We start from the raw sequence: 6437 nt of genomic DNA on the forward strand, positions 1-6437 counted from the left end.
CATGCTTCTTTTTGTAACCCCGAACTAGGTGTTGAGACTCCTAGCTTAGCAGTACAAAAGATACATGGAGGAAACTGAGACTCTGGATAGCAGCCCAAACTATGTGCCAAGAAGACAGCATTGACTTGACATAAGTGTAAACCATGTTGGGAGCATACATCCCACTCTCAGTCATATTATTCCAGCTAAGATTGCAAGGAACAGAGATAAACTATCCTCAGCAAGTCTTGTAAATTCCAGAATAGTATGCAATAAATGATTGTTAATTTAAGTTAAAAATTGGAGAAGTGTATTATGCATTATTAGATGAGGGAAACATACTTCCTTAATAATGTTAGGTATCTGTGTCTTATGCCTTATTATTCCTTATGCTATAAGTTAATTTTGCATAGTAATGATTAATGAATAGCTTTCAGTAAATAATTTTTACTGATGATCTCATAATGCAATAATTGTTATATAAGCTTAATACCAGTTTCCATCCAGATATTACTAATTCTGTATTTTTCTTTGCTCCTAAATACTATCCAGATTATTTTTCTCCACTGACCTTTCTTAATTATGTAAATTATCTAGCCATTAAGGAGATGGGGGTTACAAAGAAAATGCTTACTTTTCCCTTTTTAAGATGAGTAAAAAGCATGAGATGAACTTATATGTGCAAAATACAGGGTTTCCTAGAAGTTTGTATAGCATTATAGATCAGCCAGTCTCAAAATAAATGTGAAGCTCACTATTTCCAACAGACCTTAGAATTCCCAACAGAATTATAGAAACCACATTTTCTTGAATTTATTAAATCGTTAAAAATGTCTAGGAAATTTTTCCCTTCAAAGAGAGCTCATTTTTCTGAGAACTTAATAAAATAATGTACATAACTCTGGAAAAATGAATAGAGAAAATATAAAATTATATAAATGATTAAGCAGATAATAACCTCTAATTTACTTTTTACCTATTTATTAAACTACAGATGCAGGATTCTTACCTGCTGGTTCCTGATAGTAATTCTTAAAAAGCTAGTTATTGCTTTTAAAGAACATTTACAATCATTTAATTATAGGTAAATAATTTCTATGATCACGTATAAAGTATAACTGATAGAAGGTCAATTTGATTCATATAAGATTTACAAGGAAAAGTGTGATGATCATTTTCATTATTATCAGTATTTGACTATTAGTGTTAGTGTCAGTCTAACACCACACTGCTGAAAACTTTTACTTTTTATTGTTTTCTTGCTTGTTTGAGACAAGGTCTTGCCTTGTGATGCAGGTTGGCCTCAAACTCACTATGTAGCCAAGGCTGGCCTCAAACTCCTGGTAATCCTCCTGCCTCAGCCCCTGCAGTGCTGGGATTACAGGCATGCACCACCACATCCCACTACTACTGAAAGCTTTATGGAGCAATCCTTGCAATCTTTCATATGGATTATTTTAGGCATGAAGATTACACAGCTGCAGATTTTGACCACTGTTGAAATGACGGGACAAATAGTACTTTCTTCTCAATGCATGTATGCGAAAAGTGAGGTTAATGTTTAACAATAATTATACATTGCCAAACTTTATGAGGACAACATGAAAAAAGGACTGATTTTTGAGGAATAGTCAAACTTATGCCAGTAATGAATATCAAATTCAATAGCCTGTGACCTTTTGATTGTTTCAGAATTAACATGCATAGGTGCAATGTAAATGGCTTTTAAAGAAACTTTATTAATGAAAATAAAGAGACTGGATAAACTGGCCTTCTCTAGGTTAATGGAAAGTTGTACCTTTTCATCATTAAAACTTCTTATGAACATTTAATGTGACTGCTACATTATGAACCACAATAACAAATAGCTTTCTGTGCATTTGACAGTCTTATGAACTGTGCTGAGAGCTCTTCCATTCAGAAAGGCCATTGTCCCGCTCTGTATCATAAGAAGGCTGATGGCACTTCTTTTCTTTTGGAACACTGTCTCCTAAAGTAAGGGCACATTTCTTTTCGCTAGTGTCAACCACTGCTTTTGACTGAATGGCAGCTGATTTAACTTAGATGAACTAAAGAACCCAAATAGAACTTCAATATGGGAAGAAATACACTGTGTTCCCTTTCGCTATTCTCGCTCATGTCTTCTGAACAGAATTCAACTTACACTTCCTCTCTGAAAAAGAAACCACGAAGATTGTGGTTTAACCTAAAGTTTGCGGGTTTTTTTTTTTTTTTTTTTTTTGTAATTTTACATATTATTTGAAAACTGGTGACATTTTTTATGAGATATGCACAGCTTTATTTCTTTCTTTAGAAAACCACTTTAATGAGGTATCATTGACATATAAAATCCATACATATTATACTTGCCTTGCAGGAGAGTTACTATGATTATGAAAGTCGTTTTCCTAGGTTGAGGCTCATCCAATGCACTTCAGATGTGCTGACCCCTGTGATTTCCCCAAATGCAGGAAACTTGACTGCATAATTTGTGGTGTGGGGGGGACTGCATTGCCACTCTCCCCTAAGAAAATAAATAAATATGTACACTGTTATAAATTTGGAAATAAGATATACTTATGAAGCTGTCACCATAATTTTTACTTTAAGTCTATTGTCTATAAAATGCTCTACTCTCATTTATTAGTTTCAGTGATAAAACTTATCCTCTTAGCAAATTTAAATGTTCAATACATTATTGTTAACTATAGGCAGGTGATGGTTAAGTTTAATTGTTAATTGATTAGCTTAGTATCTGCCTAAAGGATTAGTAAAGCACACTTCTGGGCATGTCTGGTGTATTACGGAGGCATGATGTTGGTGCTACGTATGACACCTGGCCCCTCCTGCCAGCTACTTCCTCTCCACTGCTCTGCTTCTTGGCCACCAGGAAGTATGCAGCTTTGCTGTGCCTTGATATTCTGCCTTGGCCAGCAGACTATGGAATAAACTTCTGAACTCCTAAGACAAGTATACTTTTCCTCCTTTAGGTTGTGGGTGTTGAAAACTGTTTCAACAATAGTAAAGGTGGCTGATACATAAAATTGGAACCAGAGTATAGGATAGTTGCTGTGATTATACCTGACTATGTGGTTCACAAGTCTTTGAAATTCATTTGTGGGAAGGGTTAAAATTTGGAGATGTACACTAGAAAGGGCCTAAGATGCCATAAATAGAATTGAGTAGGCAATTGTGGTTAGAGTTCAGAAGACAAGAACGCTAATAAAAATGCAAACAATGCAAAGACAGGCATATAAAATATCAGATGGGGACTCTCTTGGAGAAAAGATGAGAGTCGTGCATTTTGCCTTCTAACAAAGAATGTGTCTACATTTTGCCCATGTTCTAAGGCTTCACAGAGGCTAAATTTAGAAATGGAGACTAGTTGATCTAGTGGAACAAATCTCAGGACAGCCCAATATTCAGACGATGGCATGGGTTCAACTGGCCTTCAACAAGATTTACAGTGAGAATTAGAATCAAAAAGCAGAGCAGAACAATTAGAAATTTTAAATTTTAGCCTGAAGGAGCCACATGTAAAGTTGGGGCCAAAGGAAGTATGATTACTCTTTAGATTAGCATTATAAAAATAAGCTGAATACTTAACAGAGACACAAGAGGAAAAGATGTCAGGAGGATGTCTCAGGAATCGGCAAGACTCCATCCATCACAGACTAAAACATGAAAAAGTATAAACTTTCAATTTTGGAAGAGAGTTCCCTGCTGAAGAAGGATCTCCTAGGGCATTGATTCCCTGGGATTTGTCTCATCATGCTTTGACATCCAAGTACTCAAAGACCACTACTACCATGATCTGAGGGGGCTTGGCTTCTTTTCCAGCTAGTGGCAGACCTTGCCATTGGTTATGTAATACTATTTGATCAGGCATTCAGAATACAAGAGTTGAGGAGTCATGGAGGCTTCTACCCAGGTTTGAGAGAAAAATTTGGGAGGCCAGAAAAAGGAGCTCCTCATATGAAGCTATAGGAACAAGCCTAAGTTGAAGTGGAAATTCCAGCAAGTCAAAGATTCCAGGAATATGGATCATCGGCTGAGAAAATCCACAAGCAACAAGTACAGCCAGCCCAACAGGAGTGGAACCACCCAGTCCCTCAGGAGCTCACAACTTCTTACACTGTGTCTTGGATACCAAACATGGAGCTGTAGGCCATAATGTTGCTGTGCTAGCCTTTGGTCTTACATTGTCCATTTCTTTTCTACTCTTCACTCCTCCTATTTGGATGGATACAGTTACCCAGAATCATTGTATCAGGGGATCAAGTTACTTGCTTTGTAAATTTTATAGGAATTTATAGATAAGAGTTCAGATTGAGTATTAGAGACTTTGAGTCAGACTTTTGAGCAATGCTGGAACTGTTGAAACTTTGAGAAAGGGGTTAGTACTTTTTTGGTTGTATACAAGATGGCTACTAAACACTAGGTGGAATGATGAACTTGTTACTACCTTTATTTAGAGACAAAGTATGGTTTAAAAAGATGTGTTTATATGTCAAGTTTACAAGGATTGAATGTAACAGTTAAGCTTAATTATCAACTTTTACTGGCGTGGGAGATTAGCACAGCACATATTTTATGTGTTTGGATGGGTTACGGAGGCAAGACCTCGAGGTCTATATATGGTCCCATCCTCTCCAGCATTGTCCCTCTGCTCTACTTCCTAGAAACCATGAAATACACAGCCCTCCTCCACCATTCTTTACTACCATGTTGTTCTGCTTTAGAGCTGGAACACCATGGACTAAGCTGCTGAAACACTGAGCCCAAAAAACCTTTCCTCTTTTAAATGGTGGGTTCCAGCACCTTGTCAAATACAAGTAGTGTACTACGTAATAGTGACCCGAAATTTTTACCTTTTGATTAATGTTATGCCCCCTTTAAGCTCCTGGTAACCACCTTCCATTCTCGGATTCCTTAAGTTTAACTGCTCTAGATTCATAGTGCAAATAATATCATGTAGAATTCATCATTCTGCATCTGATTTACTTTATTTAACATAATGTCCCTGATGTTACAAGTGGCAGAATATCCTTCTTTTATAAGGCTGAATAATATTCATATATTTTCCTTCATTCATTGATTAACAGATTATTTCCATGTTTTGGCTCTAAAAATCTGAATGTTTGGCTCTACAGTATCTGAAAAAATAAAACGTTTAAGAATAAATTTATTTTAAATTTTTAAATTTTTATTAGTACATGTTTATAGTACAAAATTATTATCATCTTTGTAAGGGATTGGTACATGTTCACAGCACATCTCAATGCGATTTTCTCTCTTTCCACTACCCGCTTTTATTTTGCTGGCTTCAGATTCATTTATTTAGAAGTCAATATTAAATTCATTACCATATATAGAGATTAACAACCAAATAGACATTAACAACCAAAAACATATAAAATACATGACAATTGTACTAAATCAAGGTAGTGAAAACTTGGACACTGAAAACTATCACACACAGATAAAATAAATTAACAAACAAATAAGTGGAAATATAGTCTATGTTCATGGACTGGAAAGATTATTATTCGACTATTCATACTACTCAAGGTAATCCACATATTCAGGGCAAGTCATCAAAATCTCAAGAACATTTTTTTGTTAAAAAAAAAAAGCATAAATAGAAAAAGTCATGGAATACACATAAAATCACAAAAGACACCAAATAGCCAAAGGAACTTTGAGCAAGAAGAACAAAGCTGACAGCATCACACTCCTTGACTTCAAGATATATTACAAAGCTAAAATAATTAAGAGAATCCTCGCATAAAAATGGAAAACTAATAAATAAACCCATACACACATTATCAATGTTTTTTGGCAAAGGAACAAAGAACATACAACTTTAAAGAAACAGTGTTTGGAGAACTAATTATCCAAATATAAAGGAAGAAATTACAGTCTTGAATTATACTATATTGAAAATTAATTTAATAGGTTAAATACTTAATCATAGGTCCTAAAACCATAAAATTATTATAAAAAAGCAAAGAAAGTTTCTTAACATTTGCCTTAGCAATATATTATTGTATATGGCACTAAAACCTCTGGCAACAAAAAAAAAACTTAAAAGTTGGTTGTATCTTGCTGTCTCTTATACACTGGAGAAGTAGGTTAATATCAATAGAAGCTCATTCTCCTTATTGACGGTTACCTGTTATAGTTAAGAGTTTTTCAGATTCTTTGCCTTGAATTTAATATTTATTTACTAAACTAAAATTCTAGCCACGTTTTTTCTTTTGTCCATTTTAAACATCTTAATTAGAGTAAACTGATATTCAATAGGCATCTAATGAATGAAAGCATAAATGTCCAACAAAACCATTAATAAAATATGTTTAGCAAAAAGAAATTCAAAATATTAAAAGTAACATAACTTATATTCAAAAGGAATAATCATTGGTAAGAGTTAATGATTACAGAAATTTATCTTAGTC

General features: G+C 34.5%; 1 non-coding gene across 1 annotated transcript; it reads left to right on the plus strand.

The window, feature by feature from the left end:
* The first annotated feature begins 2341 nt into the window (after positions 1-2341).
* On the plus strand, positions 2342-2506 carry LOC111756628 (U1 spliceosomal RNA). The gene has a single exon (XR_002791058.1). It is a non-coding gene; the product is annotated as a U1 spliceosomal RNA (small nuclear RNA).
* The last annotated feature ends 3931 nt before the right edge of the window (positions 2507-6437 follow it).

This window comes from Cavia porcellus, unplaced genomic scaffold, assembly GCF_034190915.1.
Source record: "Cavia porcellus strain 051 isolate PalLab524CR breed Dunkin Hartley unplaced genomic scaffold, mCavPor4.1 scaffold_24, whole genome shotgun sequence".
Lineage (NCBI taxonomy): Eukaryota > Metazoa > Chordata > Mammalia > Rodentia > Caviidae > Cavia > Cavia porcellus.